This window comes from Triticum aestivum, chromosome 4A, assembly GCF_018294505.1.
Source record: "Triticum aestivum cultivar Chinese Spring chromosome 4A, IWGSC CS RefSeq v2.1, whole genome shotgun sequence".
Classification (NCBI taxonomy): domain Eukaryota; kingdom Viridiplantae; phylum Streptophyta; class Magnoliopsida; order Poales; family Poaceae; genus Triticum; species Triticum aestivum.
Genome location: NC_057803.1, coordinates 647,744,708 through 647,767,314, shown reverse-complemented (window position 1 = coordinate 647,767,314; position 22,607 = coordinate 647,744,708). Strand labels below are relative to the sequence as shown.

Here is a 22,607-nt window from a genome sequence, read left to right as displayed (position 1 = left end):
AGCTGGTGTGGGCTAGAGGGGACAAGAGGTGGAGCAGTGTGGCATCTTCATCATTGACGATAGCGGGTCCGTGTTGGACGCGTGTTGTTGGGCGTGCGCAAGAGGGTGGCGTTCTCTGGCATCGTGATCACTCCTGAAGATCAGACGGCGAAAGATGGTGGTTGTGGAATATAATGCGTGCACATGAGATGCACATCTTTAGTCTGCTAGACAGGTTGGTGCTCCCGGTTAGCCGGCGGGCGGCTTGGTGAGGCCACCAGATTACTTGGTGTGTGTTGGCACGAGGTTGGTGCACATCATCAAGTTTGTAAGGTTGATGGCAGTGCTCGTGGGAAAGTGGCTTTGTGTTGATTCACGTATTTATTTTATAAGGCTTTGAATGAATAATATAATAAGGATGGCTCGATGTAGAGGCAGGAGGTTATCCTCCTTTCTGAAAAAATGGCCTCAATAACAGAGGTAAAACAAAGTTCCTGCTCCCCAACGATTAAGTCAACATTGGGCCTCGCTCTTAATATTGGCAATGATGCATGAAAGCCCATAGGGTGGACTTATTCCTAAGGGAAACGTTTAAATCTGGTGGACCGGCTAAAACTCTGCCGGTCACCTCCACATTTTCAACAGGCCCACGTGCCATCGCTTAAGTCTGTCTCACTTATCTCCCACAAGGTGCTCCGCCATTCATTCCATTTCCTTATCCCCTCTCCCGTATTCTTCCCATGTGGCCTGCAAAATAATGTTCTCGCCAGTGATGACCGCCATCGATCTCACGCCAACCATCCCTCCCCGCGTGAATCTCCCATGCATATGGGCACCCACCACCACATGTGGCAAGGGGAGAGGTCATGGCCTGTGGTGGCGATAAGGTGCGATGCTGGGGACCGGCCCGGGGATTTTCATTCGACTGGTGATGATGGTAATGGGCAGCGATAGCGGTGACCACCATGATTTGCTGCATAATTTTTTTGCTGGAACCTTCTTTTGATTTTGCTGAAATTGAGAGGATGGTGGCATTGTCGCTGCCATAAATTTTTGCTACATCAAATTTTTGCTTTAACTAGCATTTGTCTTTGGTGCATATGCTGTGATGATACTGGGGTCGCGACGAACGACAGCGACCATGTGCTTTTTTGCTAGACCCAGAAATCATTTTTGCAACAACTAGCCTAAGAAGAGCTGGAACTTGTGAGATTATTTTTGTTTGCGACTGTCGGCGGCGGTGCATTTTTTGCTAGAACCGTGATATTTTCTTTCTGGAACAGTTTTTGGTTTTTGCTACTACCAGCGAAACCGCCCTTTTAGTTGCTGAGCTTTTTTAGATTTTTTTTCGATAAAGACGATTGCTGAGCTTTTTTAGATGAACACGGTGGTGGAAGCCGATATCGGCGGTGAGCGGAGACGGCAATGGTGAGGGGTGTTGCAATCACGATGCCCACATGTTGGAGCCAACTAATGAAGTGTTGTAAACAGTAGAAGTTGGGTCTTCGCAGGTAGTCATGCTGTAATCCCCACGGCCGCGCGATGGCACACGCTACAATGCTGCAACGGCAAGACAAGGATGCGAGGAGAGGCGGTCAGCGCGGGCAGGGTCGACACTCTCTTCCTCTCCTTTTCTGCCATGCGGGATTTTGATGAAGGGGGGAGGGGGACAGATCTAGCGACTATGCATGTACAGATCGAATGACTCTGTGCTGACCGGCCGAAAGTTTGCGCCGGCTGGCCAACGCCTATCACGGGCCTATTCCCGAAGATTATTCCATCAGAGCTCTTTTTTATGGTAGCCTGTGATGAATATGCGCCATCCATTCATGAAATTTAAGGGTTGTGACAGATCTATACTGTTGTAGTTAGCCAAGAAGCTCGCCAACAGTAGCTATGTTACTATCCACTCAACGGGCAACATTATACGTGTTGTGAGGGTGTTTTAGGGAAATGGAATTTAGCAAACCAATCCCATCGGCTCCATCCACCCAGTTCATTCGTTCTTTCATTTCCTCCATGCTTGCAGAACCCATCGGCTAGGGTTCCTGTGGCCACGGGTCATGTGTTTCACGTGTTTTGCCGGGTTCCGGGTGTGGATAGTGCTGGAATGGGTTTGCACCCACGAAACCTGGTGGGTTGTAAATGTTACCCATAAGCAGCCTCGCGGGGATAGAAACATTCCATCCCAGTCCCCAAATAGGGTAAAAACACGCGGGACATGGGTCTCGGGGGACCGTTGCCGTCTTGAATCATGTATGCAAACTTCATTGTTATATAAGCCGCTTTCTACATTCTGAGCAGGCATGAGGCGAAGGAGCGACGAAGGTACAGAAGACAAGTGTGGCTCTCCCATCTTGTCAATTGGCACGGAGGCGGAGAACATGGCCAAGGCGAGCACCTGACTGGTCAGAGCGGCTGCCCACATGTCTCAGTCATACCTCACGCGTTCTTGTGAATATGCATCGAAGCAAACTATCTAGCTAGGGGAGACGCAACAAGGTGCTTGCAAATGAAAAAAATCACACACCATCTTTACTTAGTCACTCATGCTCTCTACGGAGCATAGGCGCAAAATCTTCATCCTTGGTTAGCAGAAAATAATTCAGCACCGGGACAAAACTAACAACACTATGAATACAGGCGGACATGTCTGCAACGTTCTTACCCGTTCGTGCAGGAGCTCCAAGTTGAGATGGTTATAGAACTGAGTTTTGGTTACGTGCAAGGAAGGAGTGCTGTTCTGGCCAAGCTTCTTGAAGAACTGTGTTTTGCTCGTGCGGATGGGCAAGAGGTTGTTCTGGTGGAGCTTGTTGTATTACTGCGTCTCCCTCAGGCAAACAAACATGGACTATGAGGACACGTCCTCTTATGTGCCCGAATAACAGTGCATCATCTTCGCATAATACTAAGCACTCAATTTCCGATGTCTCATATTATCAAGCAAACGCCCTATTTTCTTGCAATGATTTGGCTAATATGTGGTGTAGGAGAGATAGATGTCGAGACACCATGAGCTGTTCCCTAGTTATGAAGCATAGAGACAGCACAACTCATCAAGGTCATATTTATAGGGATAATTTGGCCGTGCATGATTCAGTTGCTCGAAACATTTATATCAGATAAATTATCTCTATAAATTTTAACTTGGAAGGTCTTCATAAACACCGGAAATCTCCAATGATGTCAAACATGTACATGTGCCATCATTTTCATTGAACTTGGTTCATACGTGTCCTTTCAAACTAATTCATTTTTCTTGTATGCTGCAGGAAAGCTCAGATGTAGCAAGTACTAGCATGCCCGCGCGGCGACACGCGGCGCCTGTTGATATGTTATGTAAGAAATTCAGTTTTCTTTCCTCCATTTTACTTAGGTAATTAAATCAGCTTATGGTACAGCTTCTATTTGTCCAGAAAAAGAAAAAAAGATATAGACACTTGAGACGTAAAACCTGGTTAGTTCAAAATATTATGGCTCATTATAAAAGTTCCATGAGCCATAGGAGGGCATGAAAAAATGCAAAGCTGAAAAGTCAACAGTTGCAGGCAGAGAGATGTTTAATAGTGATTACTTAAATCAAATAAAAGGCTAAATGGAATGGTGAAGATAACCTCTGAGATGGATATGAACCAAAGGAAAAGAAAATATGGCACAAACTGATACATAGAAGCATCTTGTTCAATCATATTTGCTTAGAATGGACATAAATAAATAACCACACTGTCCAGACTACAACATGACAGAAAATGTATCTACCCAGAATAGGAAGTTACAGAACGATCTAGAACGAAAAGCAACACACTTCTCTCAACTTAGATTCACTCGTCCACATATCAAAGAAGATGACCATCAATACCACAATGCGTCGAGTCAAAAATAAGCACATGCAGTATGGGCATGCATACTCATGTAGTTAATCATCTTACACCGAGTATCGATACAGTTAGACCTAAACTGGTTAAGTGTACAATTTTTAAGGTCACAACAGGATGACAAAGAAAATGTTGCAACAACAGGTTCAGATGAAGCATTACTGTTCATAAAATAAAACAAAAATGTTTGAAATCCTAATAGATAAAATAAATCCACTGTTCTGGCTCTTTACATTGGTAGTTTTCCACGGTGCCACTTACCTACATCAACCATATAGTTCAGCGCGAGCTGCATCTTCCAGAGAAAACATGCATATATTGGCAGTGCTAGTTACATAAAAAGCTGGGAAGAGTACTCTGCACCTTCAGTTCAAGAGGTTTTTCAGAAACCATCAAAGTCAAGCTGTTGTTGAGAAGCAATGTCCAGCTTTTTTTTTAGAAAAGGAGGAAGACCCCCGGCCTCTGCATCTAGACGATGCAGAAGCATGTCCAGCTAACACAATCTAAATTCCTTTTCCTCCTAACACAATCCTAATCCACGTAAAATCATACGACGTGTTTCTCAGTTATACTAAGTAAAATGATCAAACTATATAGCAGTATGTTCTAGGAAACTACAAGAAAAGCTTGATAACTATTGGAAGATATCCTAATATTGTAAGGTGTAATAGTGTAGAAGTTCTGCACCAAACATGCTTTGCTCTAGTAGGATTAAGGCAGTCCACGGAGCGGGAGAACTAACTCATTGCGATGATCAGTTTTAGTAAGTAGTAGCATTTTCCCACATGATGAAGGAATTAGGAGAACATACTCACAATAGAAGGTCCTTTGATTGTATCACCTGTGCCGAAAAGAAATATTTGATTGTATCACATGTACCACAACACCTAGCTACCAAAGATCCAGCAGTCCGTATACTGGCCCAACACCAGCACACAACCAAGTTTTGGTCAAGTCATTTACTACTTTATCACGGGTACAAACCCTGCGGGAGGGTGAACCAGAACACTGCAGAACATCTACTCTATTGCCATAAGAAATAAAATATTGTTTCTGCCTCCATGTATTGCACTCTATTTCCTCAAAGCGCACATAGCATCCGTATTGTTCCAAGGTTATGATTATTTTAGCCCAGATAAAAAGCAATATACACAAACAATGCAGTGGCGCGGACACAAAGTAAATGAATACCGAACTAAATGTGCCAATCTATTTTTCAAGAAAAATCGTCAACATAAGAATATTTATGTACTATACTACAACATATATCATTGCCAATAAGCAAGGCACTGGACCCATTTTCTTTTGTTTTCTCTTGCTGAACCTCTCAGTTATGTACAAATTTTCTCCCTACTATAATTAAAAGGCAGAGCACCTGAGCACCTGCCATTCCGGTAAAGAAAATTCAAACTCGATTGCTTGTCTGATTAAGGCATGATTTCATAGCACCCGAAGGGTAAAATAAATCAATGCAGACAAATCAACCAAACATGTTGGATCAGTTAATTGACATTGGAGCCAGCAAAGTAATGTTTAGATCATTGTCTGAACTTCGCGACTAAACAGTATTTTAACAAAACAATATTGGTGCCTTTTACACCAGACTCTCATCATTGAAGAGTTCAACATCTCTAGACACAACAATTATAAGATACATGTGAAGATGAACATGACACAGAAAATCACTGGATAGTCCAGTTGGGCCAAATAACATTATATTTCCTTTTATAACAATTTGTATTCAATACTTTGGACTTCTCATCCACCGCGTCAGTTCTTCGCTTTATTGTCAATCGTCACATGCTTTTGCCTCAAAGATCTATTCCATCAACAACAACAAAAATGCCCAGCCTAGACCCTTCTATCCGGGGCTTGATGTATGAAATCCCTCGTACTAATACAACATAAAAATAGTGGCACAACCTCATATTACCCGAAACGGTTTAAAACTCCCTAGTTTATAGGATAAATATGCCATTATACCTTTGTTCTTTGTCGAACAATCTTTGTACCTTTGTAGAAATGGACTTCAGTACATAGGTTGCCATGGACCACAGGAAACATGGGCGTACAAGTTGCACTAAAATTGAACCATTCGGATGCCAATTTGTACCTGGACATCATGCAAACATGACTTAAAAAAGAGGCGGTTATTCATTCAAATAGTAAATTCCTTCAGCACGCTAACTCTGAATTGTTTCTTAATCAAACATATGGAGCCAATTAAGTGAAAATGGAAAAGTTGTATTTCAATCAAAGCATGTACATTTAGCTAAAAATAGAGTTTAACATCTCATTCCTTGCTCGTTTAGAGCACTTGAAAGACCACACTGTTATTCAAAATGGCTTCTAGGCAGGTGCAATCTTACTGATAATGTTTTTTTATACTGAACATATTTAGCTCGAGTAGACAACAAAAAATTCCTTGGAAAGAAGGACGTTGGAAAGAAGGATTAGCTAGCTTCTCATTGGTGACAGCAGCAGACTGTCCTGATTGTGGTAAAAAAAACTAAAGATGTTAGAGTTTCCTGTTTCCGGATTGGGTTTTCGTGTGCCATTTCAGATGAACCTATAAAAAGAGCAGTGCTGGACTTTTCGGAAGAGTAACAAAGTTGAATAAATCACACATTTAGATCCTGAAAATTTTAAATCTGTGACCAAATGTAAAGAACTTGCTAACGGATAGGAGATAACTAAACAGTACTTCTGATAACAGAGAGAACTAACTGCTTGTAATAGTCAATTTTAATAAATAGTTCTCTTGTAATAGTTAAAGATAGTACTATGCTGGTTCAGCATAAAAAACCTGCTTTTAAATGCATAGCAGAACCCATAGTTCCTAAACAGACCAAGCCCAGAGGATAGGCAAATAAGCTCCAAGGTATCTCCATATTTACAGAACTCGACAAAATAACAACGCTCTAACCTAAATCATGATCTGAATGTAATCTATAATACCTAAATAGTTCATCCCCACTAACTTATTTCTCTTGACATGCAGCCTATCCACCTCAGCAATCTGCCACATCATCAATTGTTTTTCTTTTAAACCAATTTCTGTTGAAATTTAGACGTGCCTGTCATCGCTTGGTTTCCAGACTTAAATTACCGATGAAGTCCAACGGTCTTGACTCGGAAACAAGAAAGAAGCCTATTCATCTATTCTAAGAAGATGAAGCCCAACCATCCCACCCCACGCAATGCATTTTCGGTTTCTAGCTCTCTCTCCCCTAAAAAAAGGATCAATATTTTCCCCTGGCAGTAGTAGAATGCGGCGGCAGCTAGGAGGCTTGGAGGGGATCTCCGCGTGTGGTCTGGTCTTTTGGAACGGCCACCGGTCGACGGCGAAGCCAACGGCTATCTCGACTTGGTTCTGCTGCTGGCAGGAGTCGGTATGGGGCTCTGTAGCATCGTCGAGTCAACGGCGGCGGCGCTGCAGGATATGGGACGAGTCAGGAGCCCTCGCTGTCCGCCGCTGTCTCTTCCAATTCTCTCATGTATCAGGTTAGTCCAGATTCCCTCCAATTCCAATCATCCGCTAATGTCTTGATGCTAAATCACCACAAAAAACTGCAGATGAGTTCTTAATATTGATGTCATGTCTCATGAGTTTGTTTGTACATGCATCAATACATCCACTTCTATGTAACCATGTAGATACATTTGTTGCATTCCCTTCGCATCTAACTCTTAATTCCCAAGTGAATCCATGAACCCAAATCCGGACATTATTTCTGATTTTGGTAATACATCCTCCACCAAATAGGTTTGTGAAGGAAGTACCACTTTGGCATGTCCAAATAGTATCCATTTTCTATAGTGCTTTCCTATGCCCAAATAACCATCCTCCACCAAATGCCAGCTCAATCTATTCATTATTTTGAGCCGAGCTTCAAAATTCGTATTTATGTCCAGTGTGGTAGTTTGCAAAGCAAGTACCACCTAGGCTCCTCCTTTTGAGCTGAAAATTTGTGAAGACAGTCTTCTTAGTAACTCATCATCCTCAGGCAAAACTCACGCCCATTAGCCATGTACATTTCCCGTACCGCTGATCAAACACTTGGCTGCTAATTCATGTTTGAGGATCGATCGGTCTCCTCGTGAGAATCTTCTGTTTTAATTTTCTTCCTAGCACCTATCCAGGGAGTGCCCAACCCACTAGACATGCCTAGGCTGCCCAGAACACATGGCAACGCCACGGTCATGTGGTGACCACGCGGCGGGCATGCGAGTTTACGCGCTCTAGAGTTGGGGGCCTCGGCCACTGCCCAAACCTCGACGTATCGCCACCAAACCATGTATTTATGATTAAATAAGTACTTATGTAACTAGAAATGATTTTTGGAAAAAATAAATAGTAAACTATGAGGCAGCTGCAGTTCAAATTTGACCCGCTCCCAACTAAATCGGTGGGAATTTGTCTTTTTCACCAGAGGTGGATCAAAACTTTATACACCCAACCATTTTGTCAATTGTGCATTAAATATGTCCTAGTATTTTAGAAAAATGATTTGGTCCAATTTTGCAACAATTATTTTGGAGGTCCTTCACAAAAAAACCTCCTTTTGGGCACTCGAAAAATGGAAAATGGTTTTTTCGTCCAAAGAAAATGAAAACTTCATTAGGCAACATTGTTTGCCATTCCAATATGCACCCTTTTGCACAATATGAGATCATTTAAGCAAACTATGCCATGAATGTGGCCATAAGATTGATCATTTGGCTTGAAAGCCATTGATCTCCACACGTGATAGCTCGTTTCTGAGAACATTTTTTTAAAATAATTGCCGTATTACAAGTTTGTTATTTTTCCTGGGAACTTGGCCACATATAATGAAACAATGCGAAGGTTTCCCGATTTTTTGATTTTTTTTAAATTTTTTATGCTCGTTTCAAAATATGGTCAAATCGGCGGGAATGACCGTTCCTAGCTAGTTGTTGAATCTTGGAATTTTTTTGGTGTTTCTATGATAAAATAGATACTTATGTACCTAGAAATGATTTTTAGAAAAAATAAATAGCAAACTAGAAGGCAGCTACAGTTCAAATTTGACCCGCTTCCAACTGAATCGGCGGAAATTTGTCTTTTTCACGAGAGGTGGATAAAAACTTTTTACACCCAACCATTTGGTCAATTGTGCATTAAATATGTCCTAGTATTTTATAAAAATTATTTGGTCCAATTTTGCAATAATTATTTGGGAGGTCCTTCACAAAAAAACCTCCTTTTGGGCACTCGAAAAATGGAAAATGGTTTTTTCGTCCAAAGAAAATGAAAACTTCCTTAGGCAACATTGTTTGCCATTCCAATATGCACCCTTTTGCACAATATGAGATCATTTGAACAAACTATGCCATAAATATGGCCATAAGATTGATAATTTGGCTTGAAAGCCATTGATCTCCACACATGATAGCTCGTTTCTGAGAACACTTTTTTAAAATAATTGCCGTATTAAAAGTTTGTTATTTTTCCTGGGAACTTGGCTACATATAGTGACACAATGCGAAGGTTTCCCAATTTTTTGATTGTTTTTGAATTTTTTATGCCCGTTTCAAAATGCGGTCAAAACGACGGGAATGACCATTCCTAGATAATGGTTGAATCTTGGATTTTTTTGGTGTTTCTCTGACAAAATAGATACTTATGTACCTAGAAATGATTTTTGGAAAAAATAAAGAGCAAACTAGAAGGCAGCTACAGTTCAAATTTGACCCGCTTCCAACTGAATCGGCCAAAATTTGTCTTTTTCACGAGAGGTGGATCAAAACATTTTACACCCAACCATTTTGTCAATTGTGCATTAAATATGGCCTAGTATTTTAGAAAAATGATTTGGTTCAATTTTGCAATAATTATTTGGGAGGTTCTTTACAAAAAAACCTCCTTTTGGGCACTCGAAAAATGAAAAATGGTTTTTTCGTCCAAAGAAAATAAAAACTTCCTTAGGCAATATTGTTTGCCATTACAATATGCACCCTTTTGCACAATATGAGTTAATTTGAACAAACTATGCCATGAATGTGGCCATAAGATTGATCATTTGGCTTGAAAGCCATTGATCTCCACACATGATAGCTCGTTTCTGAGAACACTTTTTGAAAATAATTGCCGTATTACAAGTTTATTATTTTTCCTGGGAACTTGGCCACATATAATGACACAATGCAAAGGTTTCCCAATTTTTTGAATTATTTTAAATTTTTTATGCCCGTTTCAAAATGCGGTCAAAACGGCGGGAATGACCGTTCCTAGATAGTGGTTGAATCTTGGAATTTTTTTGGTGTTTCTCTAATAAAATAGATACTTATGTACCTAGAAATGATTTTTGGAAAAAATAAATAGCAAACTAGAAGGCAACTATAGTTCAAATTTGACCCGCTTCCAGCTGAATCGGTGGAAATTTGTCTTTTTCACGAGAGTTGATCAAAACTTTTAACACCCAACCATTTGGTCAATTGTGCATTAAATATGTTCTAGTATTTTTTAAAAATGATTTGGTCCAATTTTACAACAATATTTTGGAGGTCCTTCATGAAAAACCTCCTTTTGGGCACTCAGAAAATGGAAAAGTGATTTAAAAGAACTCATTTGTCATAACTCTTTAAAAAAATATTTGTCTTATTTCAATTAATGATTATTCGTGAAAACTATAGTCAAATTTGCTGACACAATGAGAAGTTTTTTTAAAAAAATTTCAGGTCATAATAAAATAGCTAACATAATTTAGCACCTTACTTTTAGTCAATTGCGACCAATTCAAATGGTCAAAATATCATACTTGTATACTGCGTTCTGATTGGTCCAGGGCCTCTCTCGCGGATCGTGGATAAATCACCATCGGATCCTCCTGGATCCAACGGCCCGCACCTCACCCTCTAATGGTCTCACCCACGCACCGCGAGCTACCCCTCAAAGAAAACACCACTCCTCTCTCTGCCCGCGCAGCGAACCCTAGCGATCTCACCCACTCAGCCCCGCACACCACTCTCCTACTTCTGGATCTCGACGCGCCGCCGCCCCCAACCCCACTCCCTCCCTCTGGATCTCGACGCTCCGCCGTCCCCACCCCACTTCTCAGATCTCAGTCATCTGACATCTGCTCCCATCCTCTCCTCTTCCCCCGAAGCAGCAGCGTCGCTCCTCTCCGCCCGGATCGTGATGGCCGCCGCCGCCGTCGCCGCTGACTCCAAGATCGACAACCTCCGCGACACCGTCGCCAAGCTCGGCGAGATCAGGTGCCCTGCCCGACCCATCCCCTCCGCCGGATCTAGCGGCCAGTAGTCACCGACTCCGCTTTCGCTCAACTATTTTTTCTGCTCTATTTTGTCGGTGACGACGCAGCGAGAACGAGAAGGCCGGGTTCATCAGCCTCGTCTCGCGCTACCTCAGGTAATAATGCGATTTGCCCCGCCTCCATGGTTACGCTTGTCTCTAACATTCTGCTTGCTACTTGCTGACGGGTGGTTTCTGACGGCTGTGCTGGGTGGTGTGTCTGCAGCGGTGAGGCGGAGCAGATCGAGTGGAGCAAGATCCAGACCCCCACCGATGAGGTGGTGGTGCCCTACGTAATTTTCAAGGCTCCGTACGTTTATGTCCCTTCTCTTGATTTGCTGTGGCTCTAATACATATAGGTCGATCTGTCTGCTTCCAAGTGCATTAATGAATTAGTCATACAATTGCTATTGCCTACTCATGTTCATTCTTGTTGTGACATTTTTATTACTATGGGCTTGTGGCATAGTATGGGTGCCTGTATTTCTGTTAAGTTTATTTGCACCTGTCACTTTTAGATCCACCTGCTATTATACTTATTATAGTTCTGTCTGTGGAAACCTCCAAAGTTATGATCTGGAAGGACATGAACAATATTAATACGGCCAACTTTCTATACTCCCTATTAATACCTATTAATATTCTTCATGTCACCTTCTATACTCTGTACGTTCTGTTCTTTCTCTTGATTAGCTGTGGCTCCAGTACTTATATGTGAACTCGGCTGCTACCAAGCATATCAGTGAAATTAGTGATAAAATTGCTATTGACTGTACTCATTGTTCATTCTTGTTGTGACATCTTTATTACTCTGACGTAGTCCAGTTAAACTAGTACCAGTTTCATGGAGAAATGAAATTGTGAGTGGTAGCTCCTTTGGTCCAAAAAAATAGTTTGATTAATCTGGTTCTCTGATCAATGTTATCAAATATTAAGGCTATTAGTGCTCTTTATCTTTCCGTTTACGTATATTTGCTGCAATTTGACATAAATGACTGCTGCCAGCCTGCACTGCTGAATATGACCATCCACTTATTTTCTAGACTCTGTTGGCCGGTGAAACATTGATCATTTGAACATGGCGTTGTGGTAGACTGTACAGAACATGATTTACTTAGGTATTTATTTAGGTGTATGTTTGATGCAGCATGCCAATATTGGAAATATAGGGACTTGTATATTTCCGCTTCATTTTTAAGTTCTACCACCTTCAGCAGGTAATAACATAGCTCACTGCATGCAGGTCTGTCATTGAAGTTTGCAATGGGTTTACATTTCTTGACCTTATTGTGATTCAAATTGAGGTATTCTTAGTTTCTACTGATATTTTCTGTGCACTGACTTGATGTAGTGTGTAATGGTTTGTGTCTGACAAGTTTCACATGTATGCAGTCCCTGAACAAGAAGTATGGATGAAGTGTTCCTTTGCTTCTAATGAACTCTCTCAACACTCATGATGACACACAGAAGGTTGATATACCACCTGCCCTGTTTATTTTCTATTGAAAAGACAACTTTCTAAATTTTGACTTACATACTTGCATAATGACCTCTGTTTTTTAGATTGTTGAGAAGTACTCCAACTCCAACATTGAAATTCACACTTTCAACCAGGTATGACATTAGTAGTACTTCATCTGTTATATTTAATTGTATCACATTATACCCACTACTTGCGGTGTCAATTAACTGACACATGTTTCTCTCAGAGCCAATACCCTCGCATTGTCTCCGTTTGTGTGAACGCTGAGCGCTGGATCGTGTGTGTGCTGCAGATCTCGACGCCATGAAGGCCCTGCTTGACAAGCTCGTGGTGCTCAAGCTCAACGGAGGCCTCGACACCACCATGGGCTGCACCGGCCCCAAGTGAGCACGCCACCCCACCCATCCTCTTCACTGCTCCAGATCAATTGATTCACCTTGCATATGTGTGGATCGTGCTACTTTCAGTTAGATTCGTCCCGACACTGTAGTCTCGCAGCTTGCATATGTGTGGATCGAGCTTGCATATGCTGGTTTCTTCGTGCGATCCTACTGCTTATGATGGTCTCTGCCTGGTTATTAGAGGTTTTTTCTGCTAGTACTTCTTGTAAGGCAATATAATTGGTTGTTTTGTGCTGCTGGCCTAATTAAACATGATCAGTATGTATACTTCTTTGAGATAGACATTTCATGCATGTTTATGAGGTACGAATTCTACAGATGTCACAAAATATTGGTGGAAAAGTGTCTTCTTATCTTTATATTTGCTTAGCTAAAATCTTAGAGTAACAATAACTGTACTTGACAAGTAAACATTAGCATCTTAAATGATCATCTTAAATGATTATCTAAAATGATGTAGGAGTAGTAGAAACTTCATGGTTGATCCTGATTGCTGAACATGGGAGATGCATCTTCTTTTGCATATGAATTACATAGTAGTACTATGTAATGCTTGCCGATGTGGTACATTCAATACTGGCAGCACTGGCCATTAATTACACTGGCCATTTTACGCTAGGCTTTAGATTTTGCCGAGCCAGATCCGTTGACCCGCGGTTTGATTCGTGGCGTGCGAGATTTGTTCCTGGGCTGACGTGGTGTGTTTGCCGGTGCGATTTTCGCAGGCCTTGGACAAGATCAGTACGGTGCCGATGGAGGCCCTCGCCGCCGGCGCCGATGTGTCCATGATTGGGCAGTTTGGTGTTGGCTTCTACTCCGCCTACCTTGTTGCCGAGAGGGTCGTTGTCACCACGAAGCACAACGACGAAGGGCGGTACGTGTGGGAGTCCCAGGCCGGTGGCTCCTTCACCGTCACTCGTGATACGTTTGGGGAGCAGCTCGACAGGGGTACCAAGATGGTCCTCTACCTCAAGGACGACTAGGTATGCAGTCCAATCCTCCTATACTGTGATGGCTTACTCTTCATGTCTTGATGCGGTTCTCTTCTTAGTGAAGCTGTATTAGACTCACTATGAGATGTCCACTCTTGTTTTGTTAACAAACATGAACTGTTAAGTCATCTATTCATGGTTGTTGCTTTTGTTCAGTATATATGTGTGCTTTCTGATTTGTATGCGTAGGTGGTTATAGGTTGCTGTGATGAATATAAATATTAACAAGTGCTCATGCATGCCGGTATACTAGAGCTAGTTGTATGTGCTCATTACCTTCCTGTTGTCACTTTGTCAGCATCAATCCAATCCAATCCAGCCCAATGAATCTAAGCTGCTCATTTAGTTCTCGCTATCGGTGGTAGCCAACAACTAACCGATCTTAGCTGTTGCCGGCTGGTTGGCATCCTATGTATTTTTTGCTGCTAGTCTCAGAAATAATGCATGAATGGCATCAAAACTGCTTCATGCTATCTCTCGGGCAAAGTAGATGCTAGTTTGATTACTATCTGTACATCATCAGGTCTACTTGATGCAAGTCTCTATTTTTTGTTTGTCTCTCTTTGACATATTGCTTTTTCTTTTCGAATGTGCAGGTTATTTGCATCTTGATTAGGAGATGATGGTGACCATCTTTTGTTGCGGGAACCTGTTAGATAAAGTTTATCTGATTTGAACCTGCAAGATACAGTTCTATATAATGTTGTGTGAGATAAAAGTTGTGAACATAGGAGATAAGTTATTGATATGTGTTGGCCTGTCTAATGTTATGCGAGATAAAGTTGTGTGAGAAAGTTTTCTATACTTGTGTTATTACTGTGGGAAAAAAGTACTGTTACTATACTGATTTGAGAAGATTGGCTGTAATTAAAAGAGGGCTTGTCCCACTATTGGATTGTAAACAGGCCCTGTCCAGAATTTATATTGCACTCAATACCTGGGCTCTAAAAAGGCCATGGCCCAAACTATGTTGGACTTGTTTATAAAAAGAGCAACATAAATTCCAGATTCTAAAAAGGTTGAGGCCCAAAAAAATGGATTGTAAAAGACTGCATCTCAGAAAAAAAAGTCCTAATTGTTGGGCCAGGCCTATTTAGCTAATCAAAGCACAGGGAAAAAATAAATTAAATAGGCTGAATTAATGGGCTCGGCCCATGTAAAACGCCGAATTGGACCGAGCTGAATCTTGTGCCACATCAGCTTGCCACACTGGATGCCTACGTGGCTTGGGGAGGTTGCTAGTGACCAAAATGCCATAGTGGACATATTTTGGTCATAAACATCTTCGACCATTCCAGAAGAAAGGTCGCTATAGTCAGTTTACGACCGCCAGCTTTTGACCTTCTCTTTTTGGTCACAAAAAGGTCGCAAATGAAAAACCATGACCTTTCAGTGACCAATAGTGCTGGTCACAAGTTGACATATTTCTTGTAGAGGCACCTGCCAATCTGAATCCTAACTACTCCCTCTCTCTCAGTTTACAGGGCGTGCCGTACCCCTAGGTCGTCTATTTGACCAACCTAATACAAGTCATATATTACAAAATATATATCAACATAAAATTCAGATGTTCTATTTTCAAACCGTATAATTTTTGTGTTATATAGTTTATATTAGGGTGATAAAATTGGCAACCAAGGTATACGCGCAGGACTTGTAAACTGAGACGGAGGAAGTAGATTGAGTCGAAACATGCAGTTCATAAATTCTTGCAGGTCTGATTTAGACTTGGGGTGGCTATTTTTATTCCTTCAGATCTCATTCAGACTTGAGGTGGCTATTTTTCTTGCTCATGGTCGTTTGTTAATGGTAAATACTGCATCATTTCAACCAAGTGTGCAGAGGGAAGTGAATTGATTTCTACGCATGGAATTATGTTCGCCCGCATATATACATACAGCATCATGTATTTCTTCATTTTTGTTATGCTCAGATAGTCATGTTAAACTACAGATTTATACACATGGAACGTACATGTATTTCTCTTTTTTGTTGGCCGATGTGAAGCTTAAATTACAGATATATTGTGTTCCAGATACTAAAGCTTGATACGATCTGCCTTTTATAGTGAGATTTTGCTCTTAAACTGTAGATTATTTCAGAGAAAGATGGATGGTCGTATCTCCACTAAGCTGTATGGATGGTCTTATCTCCAGTAAGCTGTATGGATGGTGGCTTAATAGGTTGCAAATTTGACCATACCTTTCTGGTCATCTTAACTGAACTGTACTATTTGTTTCTTGAAGTCTTGAGAAGGTAATGATGCTTCTCTCATTTGTATTATTTAGAATATTTGTATTATATTTCTGCAATCATTAGCCATTTATCTCATCCTTATAACCAGATCATGCAGTTGTTCATACAGATTTAAGAAAATAACATTTTTAACTGATAGTAACTCGAGTATAGCACCTTGTTGTAGCAGTGTTATTTGATATAAGAAATATAAAGATGCACCTTTTTTCCAAAAGGCCAGAAGATACAAGTAGCCAAAAGGGAGTTTTGGTTTGATGTGTCGATCCCTTCTCCCATACGTGCTGGTAGCATTTTCCTTTTTTGTTTCATAACAAACTTGATGCACTAAGTAATTTTGGTGATTTGAGGGCTTCGAGTGCCTGTCATTCAGGTTTGCAAGCTCCAGACTGTACATCAAGAAGAACATTTACTCACGAAATAAGAACATTTAGTGATTGCCAAAATGTGCATATGCATGTGCAGAATATGAACCAATGCAACATGCTCATTTTATTATTATGTATTGCAAGAAATATGCAACTGTGGTCAGGGACGAATCCAAGGGGGGCGAGACCCCCCCTAACGATCTCATTTTACTCGGTAGCGATTAGCAGGTCGGTACAAAAAAGTGGATATTTAGCTTTTTTTTTCGAGAATCTCACAAAGCTTTATTACTCAATCATAATGTTCATAGGTACAAAAAGAAGATCGCCGGGTTGTCCTAGCCAAGCGTGTCGGCCAAACCTAAAGATAATGCATGCTTTGCGAGATTATGGGCCTCCATATTGGAGGTCCTATATCATGAGTAAACGAACATGAAATTAAGGTAGTTGCTCTAGTCTTGATTTCCTCGACAATGGCTCCAAATTCTGCTGAGCTTCCCTCTCTGATTGCATCTACCACCACCTTGCAATCGGAGGCAACAAGTAAATGGTTGATATAGAGATCTTCTGAAAGTGCTAATGCCTCCCGAACAGCTAGTGCTTCTAGCACTTGGGGGTTGTGCAGTCCTCTGAAAACGAGAGCTGACGCTCCCATGAACAAACCTCTCTCATCCCTGCAAACCACACCAACTGCGCCAAACGTACCTGGGCGTGACACGGCCGCGTCCACATTGAGTTTGTAGTAATCTGTTGGTGGTGGAATCCACGTACGGGGTCATGGTACTGCTATCCCATGTGCTTCCTCCTTCTTATTCTTCAAAAACTCTATGTCTGATAAGTAAGCTTTGATGAAGTTGTCAGTGGCAAACGGAGTCTGGTATATATCCTCATATATAGCTTTCCATCTTGCACTCCAAATTGCCCATAAAGTAACAATCATCAACTGTAATTCCTCCGGTGGAAGAGAGTCATTCATGGCAAAGAGCCACAGCCGTGCGTCAGGTTCTGAGGTTGCCCACATGTGCTCGACCATCTCGGCTTCTGAAAGTGCCCACACACACCTAGACACATTACACTCCAGCAAAGAATGCCGCCAGCTATCCTGCCCTCCGCATAGGGAGCAAGCACTCGTAGTGGCCATATGACGATGGTTTAGGACATCTCCCGTAGGGAGTGAGTGTTGCGCCAATCGCCAAGTGAAAAAGCGCAGTTTCGGTGGCACTGACATGTTCCATAGCGAGTTCCACCCCTTCATCTCATGTTCAGAGTTGGAAGGATCCTCCCTTTCCTCCAGCCATGCCTCGCGCCCAATCTTGATCTTGACAATCATCTTATAAGCTGACCGTACAAAAAAACGCCCCCTTGGATCATCATTCCATGCCCAGAAATCGTCCACACGCCGTGTACAGAGCGGTATTTGCAAGATCGCCTCCACATCAATGGGTATGAACACCTGTCTAAGCAAGTCCTCTCGCCACGCAGCTCTAGTGTGGTGGATCAGATCAGAAACCAGTTGCGGTGGGTCAGCAACTAAGGAGGCCACCGGCTTCATCATTCCGTCCCTTGGGATCCAACTATGTTGCCATATGTTCGTGGTAGTTCCATCACCAATACGCCGGATAGCTCCTTGGGTGATAATATCTCTCCCATCAAGTATAGATCGCCACACCTGAGAAGGATGTGGACCTAGTTGAGCTTCAAGGACTGTACATTGTGGAAAATATGATGCTTTAAGGATTTGTGCACTAAGAGAGGAGGGATCATTCAATAATCTCCAAATTTGCCGAGACAAAAGTGCCAAGTTGAAGATTTCTATAACCCGAAAGCCAAGTCCTCCCAAACTTTTCGGTCGGGTCATCAAATCCCAAGCTACCCAACATGGTTTCCTCTTGCCTCTCTTGCTCCCCCACCAAAATTGACGAATGAGTGACGTAATGCTTCCACAAAGGCCTCGAGGTAATGTGAAGCAAGACATCGAAAAAACTGGTAAAAGGTCTTGATTTTATGAGAACCTCCTTTCCTGCCACTGATAAAAGTTTCTCCATCCATCCCTTTATCCTTTCCCAAACTCTGTCTCGTAAATATTTGAAGGTGCCATTTTTGGACTGTCCAACATCGGTCAGCAGACCCAAATACTTATCACTCAAAGACTCATTCTGCACATTAAGTATATTCTTTATCTCCACCCTAAGGGTCTCCGGGCATCCCTTACTGAAAAATATGGACGATTTATCATAGTTTACCCTTTGGGCCGAAACCAAGCAATATGCATCAAGTAGGTTTGAAACCTCATTTGCCCCCTGGACACTAGACTTGAAAAGCAGCAGGCTGTCATCTGCAAACAAAAGGTGGTTCACTACCGGAGCCGTGGGCGCCACCTTTATGCCACCGAGCACTAATGACTGAGAACTGTGTTTTAAAAGGCACGAAAGGCCCTCCACTGCAATCAAGAATAAGTAAGGGGAAATAGGATCTCCCTGCCTAATACCCCTGGAAGGTGAGAAGCTCTCTAATCTTTCTCCATTAAACAAGACCGAGAATGAAACAGAAGTGATCATGCTCATAACTGTATGGATCCAATCTGGTGCAAAGCCAAGCTTAACCATAATTGCCTTTAGATAAGGCCACTCTAGTCTGTCATATGCCTTCATCATATCAAGCTTAAGTGCACAAAAGTTGTTTGTCTTGGATCTGTTTCTCTTCATGAAGTGCAAACATTCATACGCACAAATAATATTATCCGTGATCAACCTCCCGGGAACAAAGGCTGATTGCTCCTTTGAGATAATATCTGGCAATATCAACTTCAATCTATTCGACACCACTTTAGAAGCTATTTTATAAATCACATTGCAAAGGCTGATAGGCCTAAACTGAGTAAGTAGAGTGGGATTTTGTACCTTGGGTATCAACACGAGTACCGTATCATTAATGCTTGCAGCAGTCTCCTCTCCACGGACGATCCGAAGCACCACTTTAGTTACTTCATCCCCACAAATGTCCCAGTGGCGCTGATAGAAGTGTGCAGGAAAACCATCTGGCCCCGGTGCCTTCGTAGGAAACATCTGAAACAGGGCCTGCTTTACTTCCTCATTTGTGTAAGGAGCGCAAAGCGAAGCATTCATCTCTGGTGTCACTTTCCGAGGCACGTGTTGTAATACATCATCTACCCCCTGTACACCTTCCGTCGTGTACAAGGTTTTATAGAAATCTGTCACAAGTTGTTTCATCTCAGCCTTGTCCTCTACTCTTATACCCAGCGCATTGTGTAGAGCTCGAATCATATTCTTCCTACGCCGCATATTTGCTCTCATGTGAAAAAATTTTGTGTTGCGATCACCCGCAGTCAGCCACTGTATGCGCGATCTTTGTCTCCACATTAACTCCTCCCTATGATAGAGCTCAACCAGTCGCTCATTCAACTTTTGCTCAAGGTGATTTGGACCAGTCCTAGACGGAACACTCCGAAGCCTCTCTAGCTCTGCTTTTGCCTTCTTGATCTCCTTCCTAACACTTCCAAAAGTTGCATCCTCCCATGCCGAGAGGTTCTTTGACAGAAGCTCCAATTTTCTGCGAATCCCCTAAACTCCTTGATCCGCTTGCAGTTCGCTCCATCCTGAGCTGATAGTGTCACGCCATGATTCATGTGACTCCCACATCACTTCGTACCGGAAGCTCGGTTTAGGGCGTGGTAAAACCTCTTCAAACTGTACGAGTATTGGTCCATGATCCGAGGACGCCGAAGTTAAGTTTGTAACCTTGGCCATAGGGAAAAGCGCCGCCCAATCAGCTGTGGCCATCGCTCTGTCAAGCCTCACGCGGGTGTAGGATCCCCCGGTCACTTTTTTCTCAAAGGTCCAAAATCTGCCATGATAGCCCAAGTCCATCAACATGCAAACGTCAACCGCATCCCGGAAACCTTGTATTTGTGCATTACTCCAATTAGCAGCTCCCTCATGTTCATCCGGACGTAAAATTTCGTTAAAATCGCCCAAGCACAGCCAAGGGAGGTTGCTAAAAGACGCCAACCCCTTTAGGAGATCCCATGTTTGGTGTCTCAGTTGTGTCTGGGCCTCGCCATACACGCATGTCAACCTCCATGGGTCTTTCCCTTCCTCTACCACCTTTGCATCAATATGATAAACAGAATCACCCAAGATCTCAACATTTATTGTATTATTCCAAAAAATCCCTATTCCTCCACTTCTTCCTTGACTATCTATCGCATAGGCATTATCATAGCCCAAAGTGTTAGCTAAAGCTTCTACACGTGCACCCTTTACTTGAGTTTCAACAATACACAACACGGTAGGGGTAAATTTCTTCGCAAAGTCGCGAAGCTCACGAACTGTCGCGGCTTTACCCGCGCCGCGACAGTTCCAACAAAATGAACTCATTGCGTCCGGCGGCACTCCTCGGAGGAGCCCGCCGATCCATCATACTGGTCATTGCCACGTTCCACTCCATCTGTCACCATACTCGGTGTCCCTGCATCAGACAGCTCCTTAAACAGGGCTCCTTTATTGCCAACATCTTTTTTCTGTCGCTTCACCTCTTTCCTTGGAGACACATATACAGGCGGCATCGGTGGACCCCCGTCCGGCTTTCCAGAGATTACAAGAGCTGTAGAGCTCACTGGGTCCACGTCCCCTTCTCCATCATCGCTCGACTGAACTGTCTCTGGATGGTTCTTGTCCGAAGATTGCCTCTTGTTACTTGCCACCACTACCCCCAGCGTTGCAGCAGTCGGTTCCTCGATCATACCCTTGGGCTCGCTTGGCCCCGATACTTCTGTGGTCATTGCATTGTCCTCTCCTTCATCCTGCCTCCCCGCCTCCCTGCGAGGTTCATTCTGATATGCATGGAAGCGCCAACTTTGATTGGGGTTATACTGCTCTCGCCCCCTACCTCTTCCTCCTGCATTCCTTGGGCCGCCTCGTCCCCTCTGGTTACTAAAACCTCCTCTGCCAGGTTGCCTGAAGCGAATATTGTCAGCCAGAACAAAGTCACCCCACTCAAACTTTGTCTCATCATGAACACCATCACCACACTCCTCGTGCCAATGCCCGCATTCACCACAGTTAAAGCAAAAGACAGGTAATTTCTCGTATTTTACTTGATATCTAACTCGTTCATCCCCCTTCTTTCCAGTGACAAACCTCTTAATTTTTGCGTTGATATCGATTTTCACCCTCACCCGGACAAATTCACCAAAGAAACCTGCCGGTAGCTTGAGCTGCACTTCTTCCACCTCGCCAATTCGCGATGCCATGCCCCTGACTGCAGGCTCGATCAAAAAGTTGTCAGGTAAATGATGGATTTGCGCCCAAACTGCCAACTTATCCAACTTGATGCTATCAGGGTTTTTGAACCCATCATACTCCACCAAAATCACTGCTTGGTCTCTGAAAATCCATGGCCCCTCTAGCATGGCCTTATTCCAATCCCCTGGACAACCAAACCGCGTTGTGCACAAGTTGTCCTTCACCTTCCTCCAGACCACCGTTTTCGCTGGATTCCAGGCTGCACGCATGTCCCCATAAAGAGCATTAGGGCTGAAAGTCCTTGTAGTGTGTACCCTGGCTATGGCTAGCCACTTCGCCGGCGCCCCCAGATCCGGCAACTCCTCCTCCCACACGAAATCATCATCTTCCTCCTCCTGCAAATTCAACCTGGCTAGCAGCTCCTCCGTCGTCTCCTTGCCATGCCGCCCCTGCGAGCTTGATCCCGACACCATGAACCGAGCAGTCTAGTCGCCGCCAATGAAAACCCTAGATTGATCTGCCGGAGAAACCACTATAACCAAGGCCGGGTAAGGTCACGAGGGGCCTCCCTTGATCAGCCCGAGTCCAGGGGATCACCAGCAGGTTCGATCGGGGAAAAGAAGGTAAGATCCGGCCACGGCGCCGGAGTATGTCGAAACCCTAGGCTATCGCCGTCGGGGAGAGAAAACTCGCCGAGAACTGCCGGATATTTAGCTAAT

At 43.0% G+C, this 22,607-nt stretch overlaps 2 long non-coding RNA genes across 2 annotated transcripts; both read left to right on the top strand.

The window, feature by feature from the left end:
- Positions 1–10,990: 10,990 nt before the first annotated feature.
- On the top strand, positions 10,991–11,426 carry LOC123082869 (uncharacterized). Its single transcript, XR_006439137.1, has 3 exons — positions 10,991–11,093; positions 11,200–11,247; positions 11,357–11,426. It is a non-coding gene; the product is annotated as an uncharacterized lncRNA (long non-coding RNA).
- Positions 11,427–12,507: 1,081 nt separating this feature from the next.
- LOC123082867 (uncharacterized) lies at positions 12,508–12,922 on the top strand. The gene is made up of 3 exons (XR_006439136.1): positions 12,508–12,600; positions 12,694–12,744; positions 12,840–12,922. It is a non-coding gene; the product is annotated as an uncharacterized lncRNA (long non-coding RNA).
- The last annotated feature ends 9,685 nt before the right edge of the window (positions 12,923–22,607 follow it).